The sequence below is a fragment of the Lycorma delicatula genome, chromosome 2 (genome assembly GCF_047948215.1).
Source record: "Lycorma delicatula isolate Av1 chromosome 2, ASM4794821v1, whole genome shotgun sequence".
In the NCBI taxonomy this organism is placed as follows: domain Eukaryota; kingdom Metazoa; phylum Arthropoda; class Insecta; order Hemiptera; family Fulgoridae; genus Lycorma; species Lycorma delicatula.
In genome coordinates this window covers 10348858-10367548 of record NC_134456.1, presented here as the reverse complement: position 1 = coordinate 10367548, position 18691 = coordinate 10348858, and the positions used below count along the sequence as shown (strand labels likewise).

The 18691-nt window shown below is 29.9% G+C and overlaps 1 long non-coding RNA gene across 1 annotated transcript; it reads right to left on the bottom strand.

Annotated features, from left to right (window-relative positions):
* Positions 1-1904: 1904 nt before the first annotated feature.
* On the bottom strand, positions 1905-17272 carry LOC142320113 (uncharacterized). Its single transcript, XR_012755290.1, has 3 exons — positions 16892-17272; positions 16176-16373; positions 1905-2603 (listed from the first exon to the last, which is right to left on the bottom strand). It is a non-coding gene; the product is annotated as an uncharacterized LOC142320113 (long non-coding RNA).
* Between the last annotated feature and the right edge of the window lie 1419 nt (positions 17273-18691).

Below are 18691 nucleotides of genomic sequence, written 5' to 3'. Positions count from 1 at the left end.
TCTGAATGAAAGGCAGAAATGCTATGAATAACTGTGGAGTTCAATGTAGTGTAAAAAGTACAAGAAAGAAAAAGAGCTCACTTTATGGTAAATATATACACATAGAAATATGTAGTTTAAAAAGATTGCCCTTGTTTTATAAATTACTAATCATAGTGAAGAACAAGCTGAATTGTTTGGTGTTACTTCATGTATCATTTTTAATGGAAGAGAAATGAACAGTCTTTGCCGAAACCAATATCCACTTCTATAAAACTAGACAAAGAAACTTTTTGTAAAACTCTAAATAAAAATTCGGTTTAAAAGAAGGATCTTATTTAAGGATCTCCACTGCTGTTTTTAATTAATTAACAAACTTAATTTTTTTTTGTCTTAATACAGCCTCTGCAAAGTTAAAGTGTATTTTTAAATATATTTAATTCTTAAAGAAAAAATAATTTATTTCATTCTCAATTTTGAAATAAAAATCTTCCATTAAAATTATTAAATTGTTAAAATTACCACAGTAATCATTAAGATTAAACATATTATCATATATGAAATTATCATATATAATTTGGAAAACATTATTCATTAATTAAAAATTTATTAAAGTAATGTCATAGTTTCAAAAAAAAATTAGGTCTGTATTTATTACATTATTTATTTCAATAATTTCTTATGGTGAAACTTCACATTAACATCACAAGGCAAGTCAATGTTGAATTTTTAAGCTTATAAATTTTTTTTTTAGAAAATCAAATTATTAGGTAATTAGAATAAGTTTTTCATTAATATATCTGAGATAAATTTATAAATAAATACTATTGTAATAATCTTAGAATTTGCAAAACTCTGTTGCACTATATATGAACTGCTAACAAATTCAAAAAACGTTATAAAGACAAATCATAAAGATAAGGTTTAATAAAAAGCTTAGATGTTGTTTAATATTTGGTCAATCTCACCTTGTCTAATTGTCTGTTTCTAGTTCATATAAATTATAAAGACAAACTATCAGTAATTGATTACTATCTGTTTATTTTTCTCACAAAAACTCTGTAGAAAGAGTATTTATACTAAAAATAATCTTTTGCAAGATTATTTTTCAGTACAATTAAAAAAGGTGTTTTTTCATACCGAATGATTCAGAAATCTGAGTGAGTTCTTTTCGGGAAAATACTATCGTTACTTATATCTATCCAACAAAAGGTGCTGGTGAAATATTACTAAAATTGGGTTATTTTATTTATTATTTTATTGTATTTTATTTTTCAGTTCTAATACTTCTACTGGATTTTTCTCAAAGCATTTATTTTAGATTAGGACACTATTTTTATTGGGTGTACAATTTATTCTTTAAACTTGAAATTTTCCATCGCAAAATAACGTAGATATTATTTTTTTGTATCAAGAATTAAACCACAGCCATTAAGTTTTATTAAAATGCCAGCTAAAATTATAGAACCAGAATTAGGTGCCACAACTTGAACCCTTAGTATCATACATGAATCCCAAATAGAAAGAAATTTAATTAAAAATGAAAACAAAACCGAGAACCTTAAATAATTATTAACCAAAAATAACAATAATATAAAAATCTTAATAAAAAATAAGGCAAAGAACAAAAATGAGTATAAACAATTGAGGATGTAATATTCAAAAAGTTTTTGGTCCCATTTATGTACTCAACAGTATTCGCAAAAAATATTTTTAAGGAGAATATCAATTTGTCATACTACCTTTAAGACATTGTTTTAAGTTTATTTAACCATCATACTAAAATATTACTGTCAAAGGAATCTGAGAAAATAATAAAATAAATTGAGCAAAACATGTTTTGAATGAAACAGACAAAGCATGCTTTGAATGAAACACATTAGGACAAAACTCAGTTTGAACAAGTTTTTTATTAGGTAGTACATTTGCAATAGTATTCAAACAATTATGGACAAACATAAATTACTTCACACAGGCCTATGAAACAATTCATAATATTATTAGCTTATTAGAAAAAAAAAATGAAGGGTAAGGAAAAATTAGAATGAAGGGTAAAAGAAAGTCATAGAATAACAGGCCAAAAAATGTAGTCAAAAATATTTTAGACAGTTACACTCTTCATCACTCTTCTTCATCAGCTGTTGATGACCACAAATTATTTCCTTGTACCATCCCAGTTTTTATTAAAAAAATCTTTATAAGAACACTATTGACATCATTTTTATTCTCACTACTGGTAGCATGTTTGATAGAAATATTTACTAAACAAATTTTATTAAAATGAATGTTCAAGTGTATAGTTTCTCATTCCTTTGACAATAACAAATTTATGATTTGTAACTGACTTTGTTACTTAACAATCGTTGACAGTTCTTTCGATCAAATGTCCTTCTTCTTTAATTTTTTTGTATTCTTTTAAGCTTACTGATAGAATTATTAACTTCATAATATATACTTAATCCTTTAGTTTTGTAAAGATTCCAATCCTTACCGAGTTACTTTACTTGTCCAATTTTTCTGTAGCATTGAAAATACTCTTCCATGGTCAAGATTATTGATTTTTTCGTAAAATCTTTTCTGCACTGCCAAAACTCTGTCAGCAGGGAGGAAGCTATGGCCACACACTGGAAAGTACAAAAAAATTTCTTTAATACACATTTTAACAGTTTTTAAGAAATGTACAGTGCTTCTTAAAACTATGTTGTTTTTATTTTGTGATGTAAAACCATCACAGAAGAGACGAACATTTTTCCCTTCAAGATCAAGAAATGACAGGTGGTTTAGCAAAGCAGACAAGATTTCTTGGTTTGCCTTTGCCAGCTTGGTCTTATGAACAAAAATAAAAATATGGACATTTCATCTAGAAATCACTTGTGCACACATAAATTATATAAATTTAACTGCCTTGTGTAGAAAGCTTCTTGTATCGGAGTCTTTTGTAACAACAGCAACTGCTATAAATCAACGCACAGGGAGTAAGAATCTTCTACATCTGCTTTCAAATCATCATAAAAAGTTTGGGATTTCTGAGTGTGGATTCTCTTTCTCTACCATGCGTGTCATTTTTAATGTACACCCAGATTGTGCATTTTTAATTTTTTATGTAAGCAAACATGTACTACATGCATCAGAAGCCAGAATTCTTGGTTAAAAATTCTTCTAAACATTGGCCCACTTACTTTCATTTATTCAGATGTCTGATCATTATACATACCACACAGTTTCTTAATAGACAAATCGCAACATAAATTGATTCATTTTGATTTTTTCCTACTACAGTGCGACTCTGTCCCTCTTAGCCATCTCTGATAAACTTCCTCACTTCTTCCTTTTTTGTGAAACTAGGGTAGCTTTTCCTACTGCCCCCTTTTTTCTCTTCAATTGGGTTCACAGAGTTAACTTTTCTAACAATACTTTTTAGCCTAGTACGACCAACATCTGAGAAAAAATTTCTTGCAGACTGGAACTTTACCTAATTACAAAGTAAGTAAAAAATAAGTTGCATGTTCTCCACTAGCTTTTTCTTAGCGATTGGCCTAGGCCTATGCAGTTTAACCAGACAAGTGGGGGCCAATGTACCAATAATTCTATCTTATCTTATTTTATTTGGTTTTTTGAAGAAGTTAGAGAAATACTTTTAGATCTCTTGGCCTAAATTTAATGCAAGCAAACCTATTACTTTCATGTTTGCAAGAATTAAAGACTCTTTTTGGTGCAGAATACTTGGCTACTTATAAAGCTTTTTTGTAATCCACCTGTAACCTAATTTTTCTGTTTTCAACAATGCAATCGCCAAGTAAACTTCCATTTGAGTCACTCATATCAATTACTTTCAAATTGATTTCAATAAATACACTTTTAAAAGATAAAACATTATAATGTTAGTTCAACACAGACAATTTAAAGGAAAATATGTAGCAACAGTTTCCTTTGTGATGAAATGTGCAGTCAGCTGATTGAAAATGAAAACACGCCATTTGTTAGTTGGAAAATCACTCTATGAATGAAACTTAGTTATGGACAAAACACTTTGTTTGAACTTAACTTTTCTTAACCGATTATAAGAAAAACACTATTTGACCGAATAATGTTTCTCATGTAAATTCTAATAACAAAGAAGAATTTGCCATTCATATTGCTTCAGAGGATATTGCTTCAGAGGATGAGATGAATGATTTATAGTATGTGTGAAAAATGCCATGCCTGACTGGGATTCGAACATGGGATCTCCAGATGAAAGCCTGAGATGCTACTAGTCACAGCATAGAGGCTGGCTAAGGTATAGCCTAACTTTGGAAATCATCATGACAAGCATTAATCAATTTTTTTTTACATAGTCCACTGAATATCGCACTAATTCTGAAAGAGCGTGGCAATCTACCGTGAAACAGGGCATGTCACCATAACACATCATAGGTCTTTAGGAAAATGATTATTGTTTGGCATTGTACTTGCCTGTTGAAAGTCAATATGTGTGTCGGTACATTACTAAAATATTCGAACCTCAGTTAATTACCATCGAACGTTTTAATATAATTGGGCACTATAAAATGTTGTTGCTGAATCAGGTATAGATCCTAATACAGTAATTGACTGGTATAACTTCATTAGAGAAGTGTATATATTAACTATATTGAACAGCACAAGAACGATAGAGTTGGGAGAAACAGTATGATCATTGAAATCAATGTGATGCTGCTCTTGAGGTGCAAAAACCGTGGTGGTCTCATCTATCCAGATGGGCTTTCAGTAGCATTTATCGGGAAAACAGCAAGTGTTTTATTGTGAAAGTTACCACAGATCAATTGAAATTCTATTAAAAACAAGGTTAATGTAGGATTGTCTGTCAAATTGTACAGAATGAGGGTTGATTGATGTACTCGGATTCCTAATGTGTGATGCACTGGAATTGAAACTGTTTCACCACTATGAATCATTGATATCATTTTGTTCATCCTAACAGTGATTGCTCAAACTCAAACTTTGAGTTGTGTAAACTTGAAACTGTGTAATAAAAAGCACAGGGGAACTGCAAGGCACCATGTGGAATCCTCCTTCGCTCAATTCACACCGTGTAGCACAATATGGGACAAGAATCCAACCAGAAAATACTTGATACTTGATGGTGACATAAATTACCTGAAACAACTTCTGATTGTTACTTTTTTCTAATAACTATGTAGGTTATCCCAGTATTCCCAAACATGCAGGATTTTATATGAGTTTAATAAGAAACCTGATTATAAAATATGTTTACACAATCATAATCAAAAACAGTTCACAGATAAACATGTTTATAAATATTTACACAATCTGAAAAAGAAACGAAACATTTTATTAACCAACTATAAAATTACGAAATAAAATATTCAGCTGTAAAATTATATATGACATAATTAAAATATAATAATGTAAAAACAAAAATTAAAAAAATGTTTAATATCCTATAGGGAGATATATATTAACATTTAAATAACAGTAATTTATGGTAAATAAAACTACATTGAAATCCATTTGTTACTGAATCTGTACATACTTCAGAAAGACAAATTCAAAAGGTATTTATGTCTCACTTCAACTACTGAGAGTGAATGATGCAACTGAAATGTGCATGTTGTGAAAAAAAGAGAATATAAAAACAGGATCAGCCCAAGAATCCACCACAAGATAAACATTCTAAATATTCAAAATCCTAACTCTTCAAGGCTACAACGGAATAACAAAGAAAAAGTAATCACAAAGTTATATTAATTTTAATATTGTTTGATCAATATTAATATAATATTGTTAATTGATAATATGTATTACACGTTAATAAAAAGAAACATTAAATTATAAATAAACCAATCCAAAAATAAATAATCAATATAAAATGAAATAGTTTATTAGGTGCATTGAAAAATTCTGTTTTTCAATTAACACTTTTTTTGTTTTCTTTAATTTGTTCACATTCATACCAACTTGTATAGCATATGATGGTGGGAGTGTTATTTTTGAATCCAAATATACGGTGGTATTGGCGTAATTTCTATCTAGTTTAATTATATATGAAATTTTGAAGTACACACAACACGTCTTCACATTACAAGTCGAAAAATCTAGAGATATTTAATGGCTGGTGAAATATCCTTCATTTATTTCTCATTATTCCAAATAAACATTCTACGAAGTGTCTTGCTCTGCTTAAGAGGTAATTGAAAATTCTTTTTGATTGTCTAATTGTCAACTAATATAGGGTTAAAGTAAATGTCCATGTAATGTGAAAACTTCATCAGCCACAAAAACGTTCAGCACATTCTCTTTTTTACTTGGTAGAGCTGAAGGAGGAGGTATATTCAGTGTGTTTTGTTGCAGGTTGTTCCATTATGAAGTGTCCTTAAATAAATTTGATTCACAATCCTTCCTGTAAGCAATCACTTCAATAAATTAAATTATAATTTTCAACTGATACTGCCATTAAAATGAAACAACAGTAACAAATAACCTTTATTATTAAAATCCATTGAACCATTATCCAGTGGCTTGGTAATTCCGATGTGCTTGCCATCAACAGCTCCTATACAATTAGGGAAATTTAGCGATCCTTTCAAAATCACGTGCTACATTCATCCAATCACTGACTTCTGGGATCGGCATATTTACTTAATCTAGTAATAACCAAATATCTTTACAAATGCTTTGTATAACATTTGGAGATCTGAAAAACTTTAAACTCTTTAAACTGGAGTTCTGAAAAAATACTTCCATTTGGTAGGTATCTGAAAAAAATTAAATTCACTGACATATTATTGACAGTTTAAAATTAAAAGCAGCTAATTTAAAGATAAAATACAGAAAATATACAAAACCTATTCATTAGATATTTTTCCAGGAGAACTGTTTATAAAAAAGCAAGTAAACATTAGAGAATTGAATGAGATACCGTAAGAAAATAAATGACTTTAAGAAAACCAATTTTGGTGAAACTAAACAATATAAAAATTTACATTATAAGGAAACTACAGTTTTAAACGAAAACTGTCAGCTTATCAACCAATTACATCAAGTATTCCTGATGACACAGGTATGCAGTAAAAATTATTTTCATGATAAATGTTTACCTTAAATGTGCTAAGTTAACTTGTCTCAGTGTTCTGGGAATGTGCACCCGAGGTGCTGATTTTTCCCGGATTTTATTTACTGTAAAGTATTAATCATTTAATTAATTAATATTAATAATTCTAATAAACTAAATATATATAAGTAATAATTTCAATAAAAATGTTTTAGGAAATGTTTATGTTCAATAAAATATTATTACAATGTAATACTACACTAACTGGGCTGCTAAGCTGACAAATAATGAAAATAAGGCCTTCTTTCTTGGGACATTTCTCAGTATTAGACTAATCCTATATTTAATTCTTTTGTTTATTGATTATGAAAAAAAAAACACAGCTACTGTATTAATTATATTGTTAATTTATATCTTACTTATAAATTAACAATTATCTTACTTATAGTGTACACATGGTTTTTCTTTAACTAAATTAAAAACAGCCTAAATTATAAGCTAAAATTTTTCTTTAGTTAATTTTGTACTGTACCTGTTTTTGGGATGTTTATGATGACATAGAAAACAGTAGTACAATGACACACAGAATTTTGTCATTTACATTCTTTTAACAATTTTCTTTTGCAGATCAGTCTACAACAGATCATGCTGTCACTGTTGTTAGTCCATTATAAAGAAACACAGGAAGAAAACAAAATTAGTATGGACTGATAGAGAAAAAGAATATCTCACGAATTAGGCAAGAAAATGATGGCCAGTATTGATTCCTTACTAGACCAGGGCTAAAGCAGAATAATCAATTTCTTTAATGGGATTGTGCATCAACGGTGGATACATTTTCAGAACCAGATATAGTAAAAATCTGGTTAAATCTCTCTGAAATACTTCTCAGTTTCTTGGCCACAGCACCATGCATCATACAGTTACCAAACATGGAAAATTCATCAACATAAAGTAGATGGAGAAATCAAGAGCATTTTACAACCAGCCTTAAAGTAGTACCACACATCTTAGAATAATACACACATTGCTTATCAAATTGATGATCAACTTGATACATCACTCAAATGTTTTGCAATACAATGAAATGGTTGATGTGTTTATCATGACACAAATTAGTCAGCGCCACCTAGTGGTTTTATAAGAAACTTGCAGAAATGATGACTTACAGCCCGAGCAGTTGCTGGTAAAGAAATTTTTGATTGCATTGTTATACAAGTTTGTTTTGTTATACAAGTTTGTTCTGTTATACAAGTTTATTTTACTTTTTTAGTATTAAGTTTTTATTCTTTATCTTTATTTCTTTTGCTTATATTTTTAACTAAATTGTAGCATTTACTGTTTTTAATTTAATATCATTGGAAGAATAGAAAACAATTCTTGTGAAAAATTCTGTGCAAGAACGACTTTTCCTTATTTTATTTTGTTTCCTTATGCCCACTCAAACACATACAGTCATTATGATCCTCAATGTTCATAAAGCTACCTAAATATGCCAAACAGTATTGCTAACAATAGATACTGCAGAACCACGTTTCTAACTTGCCCTGCAAAAACTTTTTAACTTTATATTTAGAGCAACTCAAGAAGACCTCAATCAATTCTCATCAAATTTTCACATGCACAACTTTAGACACAGTGCTACAACATACCTAGTTTTCAATAAAACTGCTGTCTCCATCCACTTCTGCCCCAAACTTTCTCCTTCGTCTCCTTGTAGTTTCTAAAATAAGCCATTTTGAGATAAAAATATTTTCTTTTTATGAGTTCAAAACTCATACTAGTAAAATTTTCATTAATTCAACACCAACATCTCCATGCAGTAAGATCCGAGTTAATAATTAAAATAGATGACAACCATATACAAACTAACAGAATCTATTCCCTCTTTAACTGTATTTCTCGACGTCCTGAGTTAAAAAAAAACAATTTGAAAATGATAACACTGATAAACATAATTTTTGTTTCCTAAAATGCAATACATGATTTTAACCTGTTTTTTGATGCTGAAAACAAATTTGAACTCAGAACCTTTCTACCACCCACCATTTTTGAAAAATTTTTAAATTTTAATTAAAGGATTTTTTTCATTTTTCAACGTATAGTTAGCATTTTATGCTCCTATATTGTATTTTGTTAGCTCATTGTTTACTGTTTAACTTTTTTAAAAACCTGTAAGCTATAAAAAACAATACTAGACAAAGAATTAAATCATATCATAGTCACGTATTATGACTAACTATTAGTGAAGAATGAGCCATCATAGACAAAATTAATCATGTCTGTGCGGGTCACAAAACATGTGGCTGAAAACACAGCTATGTTTGTAACCACTGGATTTAGGAATGAATTAATTTTGTTCAGTCTTATTGCTGTCTTACGTTTGACAGTGCAGTGTCATAATGCCTTGAGTGTCATAATTGTGTAAATGAGGTGGATGCCTTTTGCTATGTATGTGGTGAGTTTACCATAAAAACAAATAGAAAAAACATTATACCTTTAATTAAAATAGCATATCGTTTGTACTTTCAGTGTAAAATTGGTGGTCAGGATAAGACATGGGCTCCTCATATAGTATGTATGTTCTGTATATTTAAGAGGATGGCTGAAAGGTACACGGAAGGCTTTACCATTTGGTGTACCTATCGTTTGACGTGAACCAACGGATCATGTAACCGACTGTTACTTTCATTTAACAAGCATGTCTGAAATTTCTAAAATATCTAAATGTACTGTAAAATATCCTTCATTGTATTCTGCAATTAGGCCTGTACCTCACAGTGAAATTATTCCAGTTCCTGAGCCACTCGTGCATGTAGTTTCAAAAGCAGCGATGAAGAATCAGGCAGTACTGAAGAAGACAACACTGATTTTGATTTTGAATTATCTTCCAATAAGCCACATCTTATATCACAAGATGAATTAACATCTTATATCACAAGATGAATTAAATGAATTGGTTAGGGATTTAAATTTATCAAAAATCAAGCTGAACTGTTAAAATTTACCTAAAAAAAATACAAAAGTTTCTGGCTTTTGAAGCCTACAAACAGAACTTTCTCATTACTTTATTAAGGAAAATAATTTGGTTTATTGCACAAATATTGATGTGCTTATGTTGCACTTAGGAACCTGAGGACTGGCACCTTTTCATAGCTTCGTCCATGTATAGTTCAAAAGTTATTCTACTACACAACGGTAACAAATGATGCTTCAATACCAATCGCTTATGGTATTAATTTGAAAGAGCATACGATGTAATGAAAGACGTTCTTGAAAAAAAATTATAAAAAACATAGCTGGAACATATGTCGTGATTTGAAAATTATAGCTACTTTGTTAGGCATGTACTTAGGTTATACTAAGTACATGTGTTTTCTTTGCGAATGTGACAGCCGAGCTAGGGATAAACATTGTTACCAAAGAGTGGAAGAAACAAGACAACTTAATTCCAAATGGGAAAAATATTATTCATGAGCCTTTAGTTGAACCCAAAAAAATATTTTTACCCCCTCTTCATATCAAGCTAGGGCTAATGAAAAATTTTGTAAAAGCAATGAAGAAGGGTAGTCCCGGATTTTTGTACATCAGACAGAAATTTCCGAATGTAAGTGAAGGAAAAATTAAAGAAGGAATATTTGTTGGTCCTCAAATAAGAGAGCTGGTCAAAGATGATGTACTTAACTCAATGTTAAATAATGTAGAAAGTGCAGCTTGGCCTTTATTTAAAGACGTTTGCAAACATTTTCTCGGCAAACAAAAATTTGACAATTACCACAATATTGTTAATCAATTTCTTACTTCAAACAGAGCAATGGGATTGTAATATGTCTTTGATCCCATCCGGATTTTTTCTTGGACAACCTCTGTTTGCGCATATACATCACTCAAGTAGTGGAGGTATACACACAGACTAGCTGGACAGTGCAGTTCTCGCCCAATATCAGTGATGTAAGCAACTCGCCCGTTTAGCGGCATCATTAACAATCTTATATCTTATTTGTTTTATTTTATGTAACTTTTATTATCATTCATTCAAGTCTTTTATACATGTATAAATTCGTATTCTAATCTATTTACAGTCCACTCATTGTTTTATTAAATATCATTCTTGACTGAATTATGAACATTTCACGCTAGAAACATCCATATTTAGTCAAACAACCTCTTAAGTAAGGAACACAGTGAACATTTCCACTGAGACATTTCGGTGATGGAAAGCCACGCTATAAAGGGAAATGGAATACTAATATGCTAGCCGATTACTGCTGGACATAAATTTGGGATGTGCCTGAGGTTATTTATAAAAGAAGAGAATCAGCAAAATCATTCTAACACAAGTATGGCTGCGCAAAATTATAAATTTTACAGATTTTTACTATACTTTCTCTTAATTTTTTTTGAAGTGAAATTTATTTAAAACTAAGGGTGATAGAAAAATTGTATTTACAGATCTGTAATGTATGCAAAAAAGCAATTCAAGAAATGGCATCACATTTAGAGAAATGTTAAAAAAAAATTTTTTGTCTATTGGTGTAATCATACGTTGACTGTTTTTGTACTACATACAATACTATGAATCAAATTAAATAAAAAGAAATAATAAAAATAAATTAACAGGGTTTTACTATTTCAAATTATAATTAAAATATAAGAAAAAAAAACATTAAATTATTTTTTTAGTTTTAAAAAAATCATTTTTATTATTAAAAAAAGGGCAAATTTTAGGAATCTTGGTAAATCTAACAAAAATAATGTTCAAAGTTACATTTTTAAATGGTTTTAATGTAATTAATTCAAAAAGTTTAATTTTAAGATGTACAAATAGATCTACAGTTCAAGATCTAAATAAGAATGAAAAACTACCCCTTCTACAATTTGCTCTTAATGATATATTAAATTAAGAGGAATATTTTTTTTAAGACTAGTAAACCCCTTCACCAAACACATTTCATTAAGTGGCATGGTTTCAGAATTTGGTGTAGAGATTATCACAGGCTAACCACCAACTGAACAGTAATAATATCCAATTCTATTAAAAAAACTTGTTTTTTCCATTCATTTTCTTAACACTTTTTCTGTACTATGTCAGCCAAGTAGTTTGTAAGAAGTTTTTGTAAGAACAAAAGTTATTGTTTACATTTTAGTATTACTGGTTTTTTTTTTTTATTGAATTATATAGTATTAATACATAAATTACTTTTAAAAGCAAAATTGAACTGAATTTTTTTGAAATTTGAATTTTATTTATTATTTTCTTTTTAAATTCATAAAATATTTACGTTGAATAACTTATAGGTAACATAATACTTACGAATGGGATTAATGTATTATTGAACGATCACTCATTGCGGTTAAGTGGAAAAAGAAAGTTATAGTAAAAAAATAAATAATTTAATCTCGCCAAAGAAAATAACATTTGAAAAAATACATTGTAAGATAAAAATAAAGTTAATGAATTAACATAGATATGGAATTTTAAGAAGAATAAGGGAAACGTAGGAATGAAAGAAATGGGGACACCCTTTTCAGAGGCAAAAGAACAGCAAAAAGATGATTACACAACAAAACTGCATATATAAGGTTCTTGTAACAAAAGAAAATATTCTATTTCTACGGTATACATATTTCAAATCACTTTACGAAATTAATGTATAAATAAAATTTATTAGTCATGTTAACGGCAACAATATGCTTTGGATGTTAAAACTACCCTGTTAGAATAAAAGATAAGTAAGATCAATATGTTTCAGCAGGTGCTGGATATTTAATATTTACCTTCAAATTATACATATTGTATAATTTTTATTGTAACTGATTATTAGGTATTACTGCAAGGTAAAAATCAAAATAATTAAAAAAAAAAATGATTAAAATGTAAGCACAGTCAATCATAACTCGCGAATGAAAGGAAATATTTCGTAATATTACATTATGCTTTCACCCAGAGGTCCCGGGTTCGAATCCCGGTCAAGCATGGCATTTTCACACACGCTACAAATCATTCATCTCATCCTCTGAAGTAATGCTTAACTGTGGACTCTGAGGTTAAAAAAAAAAAAAAAATTACATTATGCAATACTAAATCAGATTAAAATCAATATAAGAAAAAAAAACAAAAGATACATTAAACAATATTTGCTTCTTTAGAGGAGTATACTTTCACAATGTTTTTTCTGCAAGTTTGTTCTTTCCTGTAAGTTTGCATGACATCCACTATGATAAGGTTGCCTAGTTGAGGAATAATGTCCTTCTTGTTCTTTTTATATGCCTATCTATACGTGGGGATGCATTGTTGTGTAATGCAGCAGTAATTTTGAATCGATTAATCCACCACCTTTGGTGCTTCTCAACAGTTCCAGAAACTAGTCAACTATTGTGAGATTTATCTTCAGTATTTGCTTTAACAGCTTCCGATATCTGAAATTTTATTTCCCATCTACTTACTGTTTTTCAATCAACAGTATCTTCATAAACATTTCATAAGCATGATTTAAAAGCAGGCATACTGTCAGTTGTGAGTTTTGCAATGTTAGCGGTAGATGACTGAAACTACAACACAGCAGATCCTGTCGCTTTATGCGACGTTTTATTCTCTGATACGTTCCCTGTATGTGACTTCAGTCACCCCTCATAATAATAATAAAAATTTAGAATATACTGTAATCTTTTAGATGAAGTTTTCTTAAATAACAGGAAAATATTTGCGATTAATACATCATTTAAATATATTAGTATAAACTGAAGATTAACTGAAGATAGTTACTGTAGACCAGAGGGATGGCTGTCATAACTATTAGAAGTAATCAACAAACAGAACTTAGCCTAACAAAAAATTTTGTTAGACTGCTATGATTGCATTTAATACAATGTACAATGTGCACTTAATACTGCGACTAGTAAATAGGTAATTCTGTTAATCTTTTTCAAAAAATAATAATTAAATACGGGCCAAATTTTCTAGGAATATTATTCATATTCTAGGAACGAGTAAATTATATCACGTCAAAAAAGTATAAATAGTTTTTTTAATTTTCTTTAATAATTTAACTGTATAAAATATAGATAAAATAAATACAAACCTAGTTCTGTATATAAACCTAAGAGAAGAGAAATGAAATCAATTTTTTTATTTTAGGTCTCACATCTGATATCATATTCTAGGATTATACCCGACAAATATAAAACCAACATAGCACAATAGAATTTCTTCAAAAATGTTTGGCTGCAGAGATACCTAACAAAACTGAAGACAGACTCAGTCTATCAGATCAGTCAAATACCAAGAGCTATTACAATTAAAATTCTGGAACAAATATAATATTGATATATTATCGATAAAGATATATGTACACTGGGATAAGGGTAGGAGATGATATAATATACACTGCGATAAGAGTAGGAGATGATATTTCCCTTTTACTTACTGATTCTATCACTTCAGTATATCACTATGGAATGTGAAACTATCAACATCTGTACAAAAGAAGAGAACTGTGTTACTGCCTAGTATTATCATACTGAAATGATTACAAAGAAAATTTATTTACATATATGGTAACAAAAAATTAAAAAAGAAAAAACTACAGTTAAAAGAAGAAATTGTTTTATAGTTGACAAAAAAAAAAAAACTAAAGTTACAAAGAAAACTTACATAAATGATTACAAAAAATTGAAGAAGAAAAACTACAGTGTACTACTTTCATGGTTGCAAAGAAAATTAATTTATTTAACAAATATTTCAAAAGTTTGCAAAACTGTATTTCACACTGAACTAACTATTTCATCTTGAAATAGTTACAAAGAAAACTTACATAAATGATTACAAAATTCATCATCTTCGTTACAAAAAAACTACATAAATTGTTACATAGTTAAAAGAATACACACACACATTCACAAATTAGAAATAGGAAAATTTAAATATATTTTGAAAAAAAAAATTTTAAAAGATGTAATTTTTTTTGTTATTGATTATAATATTATTTCTTATTATTGTTTACACTTAGATGCGGTTATCTGGTTATATGTATGTCCATTGCATTATATCCTTTTCTAGTCTTCTTTGTTCCCAGTTAAACTTTTGAATTCTCAAAGCTCCTACTTATTTTTATGTTTATAAAATTACTCTTTCTGGGATCTCTTTTTTCTGAATTCTGTTTTTTTTCTTCTGGCATTTTTTTAATCAGATTTTCTACCCTTATGTTACATTGCACCCAATAAATTTTACTCTTTTGAATTACTCTAAGATTTTCTATTTTGTTTTACTCTCATTATGACTTTTTCATTTTTTTTATCTATCCATGTAATCATCTTCAATATCCTCCATACTTAAATAAATTAAATTTATGGAAGTACCATCAGATTTATCTTCTTTCATTTTGGTACACCAGTACCAAAATGAAAGAAGATAAATAACATAAAGAAGTACACTCAAACATAAAAATCTACTAGAGGGTTCAATCTTAGTACATTATAACTGTTTCGTTTTATTAAATACTATCTTTTTTACACCTGCAAACTTCCGTACTGCTGTATTTGTTAAATTTTTCCTATTTTGAAAAGATATTTTATTAATTCTGTTTTTCTTAACATTAATATTTTTGTCATTAGTCTTCTAACTTTGAAATCACAATTCCAAGATTGTACAGACTGTCTACTAATTGCCAGGGATGCACTGGCGCCAGAATGTCGTTCTGGTGTTATTTAAACATTAAATATTCACTGTTATCATACCTCTTAACGAAATATACTTCCTTTAATAGTAGGTGACAAAAGACAGCTATTGCTTAGACATATCCTACAATAATGAGCAAGCCCTGAGTCAGTGAACCGTTTCTTCACACTTAGCAGACAGAAAGCGGTATCTAAAAATATGACTTCGGAAACACCAGAATGCAGACAATACTCGAACAAGACAAGCAAACAAAAAACACTTGTAGGATGCCAATTCATTTGCTAAGGTTTGTAACTATAAGATGAATAAATAATATGATATTTACAAAAATTGATCATTTAAAGAAAGAAGTATAAAATGAGTTATTTTAAAAGCAATAAAAGAAGAAATAACAATAAGAAAATTAATTCAAACATAGGAGAATATTTAATACTTAATACTTTCCAAACCAAGTCAGTCTCTTACCTTCAGCTTGTGGAGGATTTATTCTCCACAACAGAGGATTTATTCTCCTCTGTGGCTACTTCCTTCCATTTGCAATCGGGTTGTTGGTTTTTACTTTTCTTGGATCTTTTGCCTTGCTTTTTATCCATGGTCACAGTTGTATCATCTGCAGTAATTAAAATATTTGGTGGAAGATCAACTATTTCCTGTTCAGAATGTCTGTAAAAAAAAAAAAAATATTAGAATTTGTTAGTTTTCAGTTTTTACTAAAAGATAAGAAGTCAACTTAGGCCTAAGACAAATTTTTAAAGACAATTCCTGACACAAACACAATCTAAAGCTGGGAGCCAGCCGTATGACATGAAATGTGTACAAAGACATAAATATATTTACTGATGAAACAGTCCGGACTTCAAAGGAAATATCTCCGATATAAAAAAATAGATTAATTTATAAAAAAATACAGACTCCCTTCAAGTTTCCTTAGCCATTCATAAACTCATACAATTTTGATGGTACAGAAACACTAAAAATTATAGGGAGCCATGGTTTGCAAAAATTTGATTTCAGTTTTCATATGTACCAACAAAAAAAAAAACAGATATTCTTGCGAAACAAAACATTAGTAAAACAAATAACCAATTATTGAAATCCTATTAAAATACAGTAGGTAAAAGTAAGAAAACTAAAAATAAATAAAACAACAAACAGATAAATAACTTGAAATTCTGACTTACCGGATTCCAAATTTTCAGTTGTACTTGGACCAGGAATGGATTGAGCGTTATCTTCATCAATACGAATTTCCAATTGGGTGAAATTGGGCAGATTTCATCCTCACTTTCATTTTCAGAATCTATTTCTGAAGGGGCTTATATCTCCGGCAAGTCTTCAAATAGAATTCAATAAGTTCGACATCAACAAATTTAGACATTTAAAAAATATACTACCTCGAACAAGAGAAAACAACGAATTTAGCAAAAAACGTTTCTAAAAATATTTTTTTTTAATTTTAAACACTTACACAACCAAACAATTTACGACGTAACAGCTTTTCACCAGCAGTGTGCTTACTTTTAATGAATCAGTATTTAGGTTATATTTACGCGCACAATCATGGGTAAAAAAGGACCCTTGACTAGACGGGACTTGAGAGTCCGGCCGGATTTTTGTCTCAAGAAAAAATGTAAACTACCTTTAACGTTTTCAATATTTTTTCAAGTAGTTAACTTTTTTTTTAACAACTTACAAATATATAACTAAAAAATATGAACAAGACGTAAAATAAAATCGGGAAAATTTTGCTATAGTAAAATGCTGACACACTGTAAATTTAGTGATGCTATCTATTATTACGAAGTGGAACTTGCTTTACATTGGAGTCGAACAAAGCCGTTTGGCGTCGGGAATGCCCGTTTTTTTTTTCTTTTCTTTTCTTCGCGTGAGAGATGTGCCCCCCATTCTATATATATATATATATATATATAAAATATCTGAAAATTATATATATTAATTTCGGAAATATATAATATGTATGGCGCCCACCAAAAGGAGGACAAATTCCTTTCCTTTTCACTATACCAATCATCACAAAAACCAAAAATAAAATCATAATAAACTTTACTTTTTTTTTGTGGCTGTGTTCTGTTTCTTATGTTCCAGATATCACACCCACGACAGCCACCACAGCCAACATAACACTGGTTTCTTCACTGCGGCCACGCGGTCCCTCCAAACCCTTCCTGGACACACGTATATCTGGAAGATTAATTTTTGTTGTTTGAGTAATCCGCTCTTACTTCTTCGACAAAAGGCGATCGCCGCTCCCAAACCGCGATGTTTTACCACAATTGTAAGTTCCCTATCTCCTTTCCCTTCAAGATCGAAAGAAGAGGGAACGAGCCCAGCAGCCACCGACAGCATAGAAGAACGAAGAAAGAAGAAACCTGCACTTTCCCACGTTCAGCCCTTCAGGGCAACGGCAACATCAAGGTTATTGGTATTTAATTTCGATTACTGCCGAGTCTCGGAAAGTGTACGCCAAAAAAGAACGAAGAGGTCATCTGAAGAAGAAGAAGAAGAAGAAAGAAGACCCACTACGCGACCCGACGTCACGGACTGGATTCCGGAAAAAGAGCCCAGCAGATAAGCAACCTGATGGGCAGCCATCGAAGAAGTAGATGAAGATCTTCTCCTTTATCCATACCTTAAAAAATGTCAATACTTACAATTAAATAAATTAAATCAGCTATTGTGACTCCCTCTGGAAAAGGGGCTCATTGCTCCCTCAAAAAAAAACTAGGGCCCCGTTGTGGCGTATTCCTGCTAGCCTATGAAGCGCTAGCACCAAAAGGACTTCAGCGGATGGTCTGAAGGGGAATTACATCGGGTGCACAGGTTTTAAAACCTGTACCCGGACCCAGAAATGGGTTTGAGAACGCTGGTCCAAACAGATATGGAATCCAAATCATAAATCCGTCCATAAAATATAACAAAACTTGAAACTTAGACCCGTCATTTAAATAAACCCTTAAACA